Source organism: Scatophagus argus, chromosome 20 (genome assembly GCF_020382885.2).
Source record: "Scatophagus argus isolate fScaArg1 chromosome 20, fScaArg1.pri, whole genome shotgun sequence".
In the NCBI taxonomy this organism is placed as follows: domain Eukaryota; kingdom Metazoa; phylum Chordata; class Actinopteri; family Scatophagidae; genus Scatophagus; species Scatophagus argus.
Genome location: NC_058512.1, coordinates 7913550 through 7925852, shown reverse-complemented (window position 1 = coordinate 7925852; position 12303 = coordinate 7913550). Strand labels below are relative to the sequence as shown.

The 12303-nt window shown below is 36.8% G+C and overlaps 1 protein-coding gene across 3 annotated transcripts in view; it reads left to right on the top strand.

Moving 5' to 3' along the window:
- Positions 1–1865: 1865 nt before the first annotated feature.
- znf618 (zinc finger protein 618) overlaps positions 1866–12303 on the top strand; it is a 31821-nt gene continuing 21383 nt past the window's right edge. The window contains exon 1 of one of the 3 annotated variants that reach the window (XM_046375079.1): positions 1866–2795. The gene's annotated coding sequence lies outside the window, so the exon portion shown is untranslated. The remainder of the gene's footprint in view (positions 2796–12303) is intronic. The other 2 variants (XM_046375078.1, XM_046375080.1) reach the window with 2 other exon arrangements.

Here is a 12303-nt window from a genome sequence, read left to right as displayed (position 1 = left end):
GAGAAAAAGTATGTTTGAGAATTTATGAGCACTTCCCCCACACTATTTGTGGACATCAACTTTGTGGACAGGATGAATTACATCTTTAGTATATGTACATACTGTCAATATAATGAATGATTTATTAAATTTTTAATGATTTCACGACTTTCCTGTTGCAAAAGAGTAATAATGTCATTATTGAGCAACTGTCAAAACAGAGAATAATGTCATGTTTAAGGGATTTTTGTTGCTTCTTATTTTGATACAAAGTACAGTACAGTACAATAAATCATGCTACACCAAGGAAGAAAGGACAATGAATTCTCATTATTGATACAGTTCAACCCCAGATTTTTCTCCGTTGTTTCATAGCAATAAATCATTAAATTCACAGGTGTAATTTAGGACGGGTCAACAGCATGTTACGGGACCCAACACAAATTCTTGACTGGACTTCGGACTCTGACCAGGCCACTTAGGATATAAACGTTATTGTTTTTCAGTATAGCTGTAGCTTTATGTTTGGAGTTGTTGTCCTCTGCCAAGTTGCTATTGCTATGAACTTTCTTCAAAGATATTCTCTGTATTTTGCTGCATTCATTTGACCCTCCACTAACAGGCCTCCCTGTTACAGAGAAGCATAATGCTGCTTTCAACGGGCAGAACCCCCCCCCCACCAAAAAAACATATTTTTGACCTCATCAGACTATTTTGAAAAACATAAGCCCAGATGTAATTGACATTGTGTTTTGTTTTGTTTTGTTTTAAAAAAATGACTTCTTTCTCTTTGCTCCTCTGTAAACACATCTGTTGGTCCTTCTGAGTTTTTTTGGTGGCCTTTTTCATTGCACTTCCTCTGGGGAAACTCCATTTTTAAAGAGGCAGATTTCCGATTCTGCCATGATTTTCACTGACCTTACCGATCTCTGAAGGATATTCACTGCCTTAGAGGTTTTCTTGTACTCTGCCCTTGAGTTGTGCTTTTCAATAACTTTGTCACAGATCTGATTAGAATGTTTCTTGGTTTTCATGTTAGAGGTTTTGGCAGGAAATCGACTTGAAAATGACCTTCCACATACATATCACTTCTAAAACAAGTGCAGACATATTTAGTTTTGTCACATGTCAAATACTTATGCAATCAGTTATGTAGTGTTATATTTGTAATTTCCTTTGTAGGGATTTGACTTTTTTGCAGGCAGTGGAGTTGACTAAAAGAGATGAAGTAATACTGAATGAATGTATTACTTTTTATTTAAACACTTGTAGATTTATTTAAATTTTTCTTCAGCTCACAGATTTAAGTGTCAGTTAATATGGCTTTAACCTGTTGTGGTCTTTACTTACTATAATTCTTGAATTACTAACTCACCAACTAATTAATAATAAAAATGATTTATTGGTCAACTGGATATATGAGTGATTAATTAAATAATTAGAAATGAGTCAGTCTATTAATACTTCAGATGACAGAACATCCCTTATGAGAGGTTTGCAGAGGTTTTTCATTCAGATGCCTTAATGAATAACGATTCACAAACACACAAACAAGCCCTAATGCCTACAGTATTTATTATATTGTTGTTTTTGCCCCAGGAAACTGTTGTTATATTGCATCTGATATATTATAGACCCAATAATATAATATTTTATTATTGCTGTTTATTACTGTATGTTCATATTAATGTCAGGTCTAATTAATTCTCACACTGCCTACACCTGCACCATAAATGTATTAAAAATACTTAATAGATTATCATTAGTTAACAAGCCAAAACTGCTTCTTATAAGCATCCGGCAGAAAACTTTTATTTCTATTAAAACAAAAAAAAACTATTTTCAAAGGGGAAAGAAGATATTTTCCCAGAGTAGCGAAATCAAAATTTGTTGGCCAACAAAAACCTTTCTCTTGACAAGTCACCTTAAAACACATTGTACGTGCAGACTGCTGCAGTAAACAGGACCAAACTGAATGTGAATTAAGTGAATGTGTTGCCACTCTTTGTGGCAAAACTCTCTTAAGAGTTTTTATTTTGGTTTAATTGCACACACCGAACATTTAGACAACTTCCGCCTTGGATAGGGGGTTGCTATATTCCTCCCCATTAAATTAAGCAACAATTAAATCAGAAAAGAAACTGGAACTTGGATATTCAACTGACCAAGAGTCCATGATAGTTTTGCACAAAAACGGCCAATCATCCAAATAAGCCGAAACATCAACCTGATCAATGGCTATCATTTAAATAGCCCCATGCTTGAATAGCGTGGAGCTGCGGCGAGAGCCTGCTATTATAATGTTCTTATTTCAAAGGAGAATTTTATTTTCCTCTGCGTAATTTACGGTCTATTTTTCCCCGTGTAACTTCATAGTCGGCCAACCCTTTCCCCCCCCGTCTTCTTCCCAGACTTTTTTCCTTTTTCTTTCTTTTTTTTTCCCATGTAGGCGAATATACGGGCCGGCGCTGCAATTTCGGAATCTGCCCTTGTATATGGCGGACGAAATTTCCACAGGAGGAACCGCAACACAAACCCCCCCGTGCAAGGCAGAAAACGGAGAGCTTGCATGGACTGAGTAAACCTCGGCAAATTCATGATTCACTACGCCATTACTCCTTCTAAAATGTAACGTAGCGTGTCACGGGAGGGGAAAAAAAAAGAGAGGTTGTGGTGAAAATTTTTTTTTACATTTGGAATTTCTCATAACTAATTCACAATTTTTTTGAGGAAGCAGTTGTGCAGTCACCTCTGGTCGGGGTGGGAAGATTTCTGGAGCGGCAGCCTGGTTCGCATGAGCCGCATCGTTTTTGGAGGTATGTCACAGCGCTGTGTTTTCTTTTTTCTGATTTAGAATTACTAAATTTTTAGAAATTTCAGTAGCGGTTGTTAAGTTTCAGTCCCCTCTACTTAACAGTCGAGTCCTGGCAGTGTTTTTTTTTTTTTTTTTTGCACTGTTGCCTGCCACTACACCAGGTGCAGGCTTTGAAGCCATCCGAAATAGACCTAATCTGTTGGTGTGTATGTTTTTGTTTTTTTTTGGTTTTTTTTTTGGACTGAATTTTCATAATGAAGTTTCCGTGTAACTGCTGACTAGTCGTCGGTGCACCTAGTTAGTTCGCTTATACTCCACCTAGGTAAAACCAGTGTGTGCGCCGATAGAGCAAGGGGACCAGGCTATAGTGGCAACATGAAGGACGACGAGGGGAGGAACAATCTGAAACACAAAAACCTCCTGCAGCCATGTTTTGTGAATTTTCTAGCAAATTTGAGCAGAGCTTCGGAGTTGCTTTCCTCTGAAACTCACACAACGTTGACGTTACTTCTGGTTGTTTTTGGCGGCTTGGTGTTCGTTGTAGACACCCATGAAAAGCCACCAAAGTGTCGTCATATGAAAATACACTGGAATTTTATTTTTATTTATTTATTTATTTTTTTTTTAGGAAGATAGAGGATTTTAAATCTGGGTGTCATTGGCGCCACCTGTAGGCAGTCGTTTTGAGAAATTAAAAAAATTGTAATGAGACTAGTTTTTTGAGACTTGTCTCTTTTTTTTAAATTTAATGTTAGTTTCTGCGAACGGAAACGCATGTTGTAATGCTTTTGAAATGAATAGACGCCGTCCGAAAATGATTGCTACAAATTGAAATGAAAAGTATATTGTGCTCTTTATGCTAATCAAATGCAGAGGGATTTAAAATGACATTCAAAGCACTGTGCAAGTTAATTGAATAATTAGTACGTTCCCTTTTTGGTTTTATTCTTGATGAATATTGTATACTAACATTTAAGCATCTATGAAAAACAGTTTGGCTTTAAATGTGCCAGGGAGATGAAAATAAACAAAAATCTGCTTAATCCACCCTGAATTTTCTCAACTTAATTGTTATTTTCCTGTTTCTCCTTTCTTTTTTTAATGTATGAATGTGTATGTGTGTGTTTAGCTGGTTATACAGAGAGTATACATCTATAATTTACTACTTGGTAAACATGGAACATGGACTTTTATTTCTAGACATTGGAAATGTGTGAGCGGAAAATAATGATCCAAACTGAACTGAACAGGACTGGAAGAAAAAAAAAAAAGACCATGTCAGCATAATTTGAGGGCAGGAAAAACAATCACGACCAGTGCCTCTACTGTTTATATTAATCCTGCAGACGCCAAACAGTTTCCCATCTTGCATGGCTTGCTTTTATTTTAATGTAAGGGGAACTGCGGAGGCCATTTTGCTGTGGGTAATTTTAATGATGACCTTCAAATCTGTATAAATTCAAAGAGTTGGTGGAGATTGTATGGCTGGTATGCAAAATCTGTGTGTAAATTCTGACCTTTGCTTAGAAAATTTAATCAAAATGCAGGAGTTTCATTTAGTGAAGAGAGGCAACCAGTGTCAAGAGTTTAATAGAGTTGGATCACTCTGTGAGTGATGGGAATGTTTATATGCAGAATACCTGAAGGACCAAGTAATAACTTATAAAGTTCTCAGAGGTAATTCTTCCATGTTGAAATGAAAAACACCTTAAATCCTGACATGGTTATTGGGAACAGTATTCTGGGAGTGTTCTCATTTTAAGTAAGGTAACAGGAATGCTGGTCTGTCTGTACTTTAATGAACAAAAGCTTTGTTTCACTGAGGATATTTGGAGCCAATAGTTTGGATAGAGAGGTGAAACTTGTCCCCCTGAGGAACTGATAAACACAAGATGGCGAGGGATCATATCACAGCCTGAGGGTTTCTGTGGTTGAAAGTAGTTGCTGCTCTTATTGTCATTAACTTAGTACAGATGTTTGGTTTTCTATTAAAGGGCAGGCAGTGTTACACAAACAGTTTCTGTCTTTGATGCCATGTCAGTTCCTCCTTTTGTTAATGCACAATTACGGATTGATGATTTGTGCTTAGGTGTGTCTGTGCAAACATACATCCATTTTAAACATAGCGAGCATCATCTACTGTTTTCTTAGTGGCATGTTGAAAATGTCTGAAAATGGCTTCACTTAAATTAGTCTCCAGGGAATGGCTTTTCGGAGGTTGAGGCTGCTGCATTAAAAAATTCTGTGCATTCTGCACATATTTTTCCTGCCTCCTCCTTTTTAAAAATGAACCTTATTGGTTTCATGAATAATGCATAAGGACGTTCAATTGCTGCAGCAATGAAAATTAGGCCTGTTTACGTGCAGTGGTTATGTACACAGAGGCTTCTTTTTTCCTTGACCATTTTCTGAAGGTAGAGCAGAGCCTGAGTAGCTTTTCTGAAAATACAAATTTTCAGCAAAGCAAATCTCATTTCTTTGAGTGAAAAGGGGAGGGGTGAAACTCCCGCGGGTTTAATGAATCCATAAATCACAATAGTGCCAGGTTTGCTGCGCCTGCGTCAGTGTGCAGTGCAATTTTGATTTTCATCAAAAATTTAATCTGCCAGCCTACAAGGGTTTAGCAGCAGACCGGATGCCGCCCTGAATTTCTAATTTTAGGGGCCTGATCTTTCAGGATTTATTTTTGTATAATTCAGGTCTGCTTTTCAATATCTCTTGTTATTAAATTTTAATTCGTGGCATTAACATATAGATTGAAAAGGTTTTTATGGGGGTTTTGAGTGTATGCTGATGGAATTTTACTAGACGACACAGTTTCTTTTTCCAGAGCATCCTGTGTGTGTATGTGTTTGTGTGTGTGTGTATGTGCGTGCATCCGTGCACGTGTATGTGTGTATGACATGTGGTGAAGGGGGGGATTTATCCATTTCTCTGCATTATTGCTTTTTGAAATCATTGGTCATACACCATATTGGAAGACATTTATTATAGAGGACAGGAAAATGTGCATTTGATTATAGAAATAGGGAAACCAAAGGGTTTAGTGTGAAACAGGTTTTGGTCAACCCTTGCTTCTAGTCACTGACTTTGCTCTGGATAATACAAACGTGCAGTGAAAGCAGTGATTGAAGTGACCCCCCCTCCTCTCCCCATTTTAGCTGATTCCTATTTTTAATCCCTCCAGAGTGGAAACATTTTCATGTGCCTTAAACAAATTTGTATTTTATATTTGGAATCTCCACTCCAGTCTACTTAACTTGCAGGGCACAGTGATTTTTGGGAATGGAGGTACAGTTTAAAGTAAGAAATTCTTTCAGAGGTAGAAGCACAAGATTATTATTTTTTTTGTTTTAACCAAGCACAGTGATTGATTTACTTCATTACTGTGCAGAGGCAGATACAGTACTGCCCAAATATAGGCCAATTATTTTAAGTACCTCGACTAAGCTCTGGATTCTGTACAGAGGTATGTCCTAGAGATGTTTTTCTTGTATGCTTAACCTCCTTATTCTGTAACCCAAGACACATTTAGTACAGTGATATAATATATTGTTGATAATATGTGCATGCATTGACATTTTAAGACACAACAAGGCCAAATCACAAAGAGAAAACTAGTTTAATATATTGACATAAATTACAAGGCCACCTACACATTCTTACCTAAATGCAAGTTACAATGAACTGGCTATGGATCATTAATGTGCAAATAGCATTTGATTATTTAATTATCTGTATTTCCCGGTCTTCTGGTATTTGCGTCTCTTTGCAGTTTGTTTTGGTCGGTTTAGGTTGTTCTTTATTTGCAAAGAATACAAAGCAAACTTGCATCTGGTTTAGATTTTCATTCTGCATAGGGCTGTGCAATATGACCAGAATCTCATACAGGTCACTTTAGATAACCACACATATCACGGTAGATTTAATGAATTTAAAATGGAGACATGGAAAGGCCTATTTATTATTTGATTTTGAGTCATATACTCAACAAGTTAAGATTGACAATAATTTTCCCCTCATGTTAATTAATCAAGCACCAAAATATAAAATTGATGTATACAATGTAAAAAGGTAAAAGTGAAACATGACTCTTGCGTAGTTGGTAAAAGAGGCATCAGTAGGCCGATGTCGAACAGGAGATACTGCAGCACAATCAGCGCGTTTGTGTCCATTTTGTCTTGGATGTTATTTAAAAAAATTAAAGAGTTGACTTTGCTGAGAGCTGCTTCCTGTTTCTCATTCTGCACTGCTTGCCAAAATATTGTCATAAAGAGTGTGATTTCTGGCTAAATGGGAAAAAAACGACAGAGTATAATACAGAATGATAGGCATGTTTCTATTGTCAGACGATAGACATCGCCACGTCGCACAGCTCTACTTCTGCAAGGAGCCGTAGGCTAAAGCATATCAGAGTATGAATGTATAGATGGGTAATGTTGCATTTTGACTGAAATTAGAGGAATACCGGCTACGACAAGCATGTGTTATGTATATTTCAGGGAACTTCTTTAGAGTACAGATGAGATGCATAGCTGTGTTTTCCCCAGAGTAGGTGTACTCCTATCAAGATCAGTATCAATCAATATCAGTCAATGTCCATCACAAATAGTGAATTTAAAAGTTGCTGATCCCAAGAAAAGTCCCCCCAAAACACATTGATTTTACTGCATGATCTCCTTCTCACAGCTGTCAGTCTAATTATGGTTTTCTTTAACCACACACAGGTGGCCTTGTTGACCACTGCAGGAGTTTAGCTCACGTGGCGCTTAAATCCACCAACTCTCTCCTGTCAGCTACGGTAAAAGGAACAATACAACAATGTACACATGTTCCATTACAAGTCCTGCATTTTAAATTAGACTCAAGTAACAGTATTATCAGCGAAATATAAGTATTAAAAGTGAAAATACTTCTGCTGCAGTAAAATTTTTGCTGTGACTGATATTTTTATATATGACATGGTTAGAGTGTCAATTCTAATGCAGTAAGCAGTATTTCACTGTTATAGCTGGCTGAAGTGGAGCTAGTTTATGTACAGTTCAGTAGTTTTAACCAGTGATTTCCAACCTAGGGGTAAAAACTCTCCTACGGGTCACCAGACTAAATTTGCGTGAGATGTTTGGCGGGAGAAGAAAGAAGAAAAATAAAATGTGCTTCAAAGAATCTGTTGTCATTTTTAAAAAAAATTTTTTTCTAATCATTGTTTTTTTGTGGAATAATGGATAATTTTCCTCTTGGGCCTTTCAAAGAAGTTTATAGGGGACTTGTCCCTTAAATGTAGAAAAAGGGCCCCAGTCAGATTCTTACACTCACAAGTCAGTGTTTGGGAGCCACTAGTTCAGTCTTGAATGATGTGTTGTATTTTACAAGGCTGTTGTTTTTAAATGTAAAATCTAAATCCTACTAGTAACTGTTTCTGTGAAATAAATGTAGTACCAAAAAAGAAAAACATATTTCTCCCTGAAATATAGTGGAAGAAGAATATAATAAAATAACCACATAAATATGAATATACTCAATTAAATTGCAAGTACTTAGATGTTGACCCATCTACTGTTTATGAGTAAATCTAGTTAGTTTCTTTTCACCCCGGGTAAGCAGATGTGGTAATTTTTAAGAAGTTATGTAGTACTGTAGAAAGACATGCAATATATTAGCATGTCACTATGTTTAGGAAGTGGGTATGATGATGCTTAGCAGTCATTTTTGATTTTTTGCTAACTGGTATTGGATCACCTAATGCTAATGATATTAAATGCACTATAGAGACAAAAGTATTGGGACATACCTCTTTAATGAATTTCGGTGTGGTATGGGGCTGTTTTTCAGGCGTTGGACTTGATCCCTTACTTCCAATGAAGGGTAATCTTCTGGACAATGTTATGCTTTCAACTTTGTGGCAAAAGTTTGGGGAAGTTTGCTATTCCAGCTTGAATGTGTCCCAGTGCACAAAGCAAAGTCCATAAGTGAGCCAGGCCTTTTCGCCCAACATCAGTGCCTGACCTCACAAATGCTCTGCTGCATTAATGGACAAAAATCCCTGCAGAAACACTTCAAAATCTTGTGGAAAGCCTTCCCAGAAGAGTGGAAGCTGTTATAGCTGCATAGCTATCTATGTCATTAAAATGCGATACCATTAAAATCCCAGTTGGTGTAATGGTCAGGTGTCCCAATACTGTTGTCTACATAGTGTATTTGTACTGCCTATAAAAAGTCTCCAAGACTTTCACTCAACAGTTTTGAAGCTCTTGTTTCAGTCTCATAGTAAGTGACATGATCAATGCGCCCATTTAAATGGTAATAATTTATAAAGAATACGTCAGAGTCACTATATATTCAGCGTCTTCGTTTGTTTCGGCTGGAATTTAAGCTGTCAGAAGACCTTTACTCTGTCTTTTATATAACAACAGTGATGACAGGTTGCTTTATGTATGTGTGGGGGATTATACTTCTGATGGTAGAAAAATCTTCATACCAGTTTTAAGTTCTGCCAGAGCACTCTGAGATACTGGTGTTGTCAACTTGAAAACTGTTTCCCTTAGGCTGCGTTTTGAAAAACATCTGAAATAGAGTACTGTATTTTTCATGACACACTGTTAAATTTGTACAGAAAAACACTTTTCACATGGCACATTCAGCAAAAGGAAGATTATAAAAACCAAACCAAAAAGCCAAACCGCACACTGTAGCTTTTCAGTCCAGATTGTAGGCTTAGTAAAAATGGAAAACAGGCCTCACAAAATTTACATTTCCTGTTTACTTTGAGCAAACTTGCCTACAGAGAGAAGCTGGCTCAAAGCTGAACTTATACTAGCGGTTTATTTTGACAGAAAATTACTCCCATAATTTATCTGAAATTACTGCTTAATTTCCTTCTTCATGAATCAGAAAATATTAATTCTATTTTGTCTGTTTCTTTGCTATTTATTTTAGCTTTAATCACAAATGGTCCTGCATGTCTGCAGTGATGCTCACTCAGGTGATCAGATTTTTACAGAAAGTTAAATGACAGTATAGATGGATGGAATTACACTGATGTAATATTGTGGCCCGCATACCACCAGTGATCCTTCCCAGTGCAAAAAAACCCCTGTAAGCATCAGTTTCTAGAGATATTTTTGGAGAGCAAGCCCAGCAAAGTTTAGATATTGTAATAGCTGTGATCTGTAATTCAGTGCTTCAGTTATAGATAGGTACATACATATGTACTGGAAACAGTTTGTTGCATTAACTATACAATATATCCAAAATATGAAAATGTTTTTTTCTGAGCAGCAACATTTAAAGTGTTCTTGTGCAAGACACTGAAATGGCTGACCATTAGAAGAATTTATGTGAGCTGACCATTGGGCTGTGGTGATAACTTCATGGCTGCAAAACTGAGGTCATGTTATGCCCACTGCGGGGTTGAGCTCATTTATCGCCACAATGTTTTTGTTTGTTTGTTTGTTTGTTTGTTCTAATGCCTCGTGTGACCCCTGAAATTGGTACATTGATGTAGGATGTCACATATAACACATTATTACACTACGCAGCCCGAGCTAATGAACGATGTCACTGGGATGATTTTCATCTTTATCTTTAGATTAAAAGAATGATACATCCATAGATATTGCACAAACTGATGCCAGCGGTGGTTGTTTTAGTTCATAAATAGGCTCCACATTTATGTATGTTTGACCTTTTTTCTTTCATAATTCAAGTTAAATGGTTGCGTTTTTCCTTTCAGTAATACCTTTGGTGTAGGGGTGGGTGATCGGGTGAATGTAGATCATGATCAATTGTGTCAGTACAATCTACAGTCTTTTCATACAGATTGTAGTATTTACTGTCCTGGTACTTGTTCACATAACCTCACTGACTAATGTATCTGTACCATGTGAACAAACCAACTGAGTGATGTAGTCAGCTAAGGGGGTATAATGATTGACTGAATCAATTCATGTGGCACTTCCTAAGGTGACATTCTGTAAACACCACAATATGTGATATAGCTAGCAGCATGGCAGATGAGGAAGTTTTGTCTTTAGTGCAACATTATGTTTTAATTGTGGATTCATAGTCTACTTCAAGTCTGGCTATAGTCTACTGTAGGGCATTTCAACATTGAGATAAAAGATCAGAATTTAGATTGTGAATCATAATTATGATGAAACAGATTGTAATATTATCCCTTTGGCCAAATTGCCCAACCCTACTTTGATTACAGATTAATCTGCTGATTATTTTCTCCATTAATTGTTTGAATGTTCCCCAGAGTCCAAGATAATGTCCCCATATGTCTTCAACAGGCATGAATAAGTACAGTAAAATGTCTTAAGCCTTTACCAGAATAACTGTCAGAAATGGGTTTGCCCAACTTTTAACATACTTCCTAAAGGCTACATTGAACAAAGCCTTTGACACAGAGAAGCTTAGTTTTACACTTGTGATGTGATGCAGACACGTGGCATTACACATGAGGTTTCAAGATTTGTGACTTGAAATTAAATTCATAAACTTCTGGAAAATGGCTCCGTCTTATAAGTTAGTTGGTGTCATTGAGCAGCTGTCTGGTTCATTTCTGTAGTAAAGTGCAATAGTTAGGGGACATTTTCTTATTTCAGCAGCAGTATATATTTTATTATGAGGTCTTAACTTAAATCATTAACAAGATCCCATAAATAATACATGAATATAAACAGAGCTCACTGGCTAATTTCTGCTCACACTTTCAATCCATGGGTAGTCTGGATAAAATTACACTGGTGTATGCTGTTTCTGTACAACGTATGCCACTGGTGTAACCAGACAGTGTGAAAAGGAAAAGCTAGAATGGGTAATACATAAGCCTACATGGTGGTATTTGCCATAGTATTTGGCCCCAGAGGATGAATTCTGTCATAAGTGAGCACATGAACCTTCTCTGTAGTGCCATCCAAAGGTCAAAGGTCCCTTTGTCCAACTTTTTTTTTTTTCCTGTGCAACAAAACACAGAAAATGAAATGAATGAGTTCTCATGAAATATGCGGTGGGTTTTTAAGGCACACAGAATGTATGGTTGTACACAAAATTTACCTTACAGTCTCAAAGAGCTGTGTTCAAGTTTGTTCCATGTAAAGGTCACAGAAGATATGAAGAAATTAACAAAACACACAACTTGTACATATTAGATAAATGAGCTGACCTTACTTTTAATTTATTTATAGATGAAGGTAATGACTTTGAACTGAAACCCTTAAATGTTTTGCCACAACATTATCCAATTCAAGGGCTTTTTGAGGAGGCTTCATGGTTGTGTGTCATATCCAAAGAAAGGTGTATTTGGACTGTGAAAAGCCTTGTTGTTGCTGTATTGGTGCACTATTATTAGAAGACCAATTTTTCCTCTTTCCGTAATATCAGTCATCCTGGCATAGCTCTGTTTTGCTTGGTTGCATTTTGAGCACATTCTCTTGACAAGGCCTTTTATAGTCCTGTGCTGAAGTGGCAAGTTGTGTAATTTGGATATTTCTGAAATTAGAACA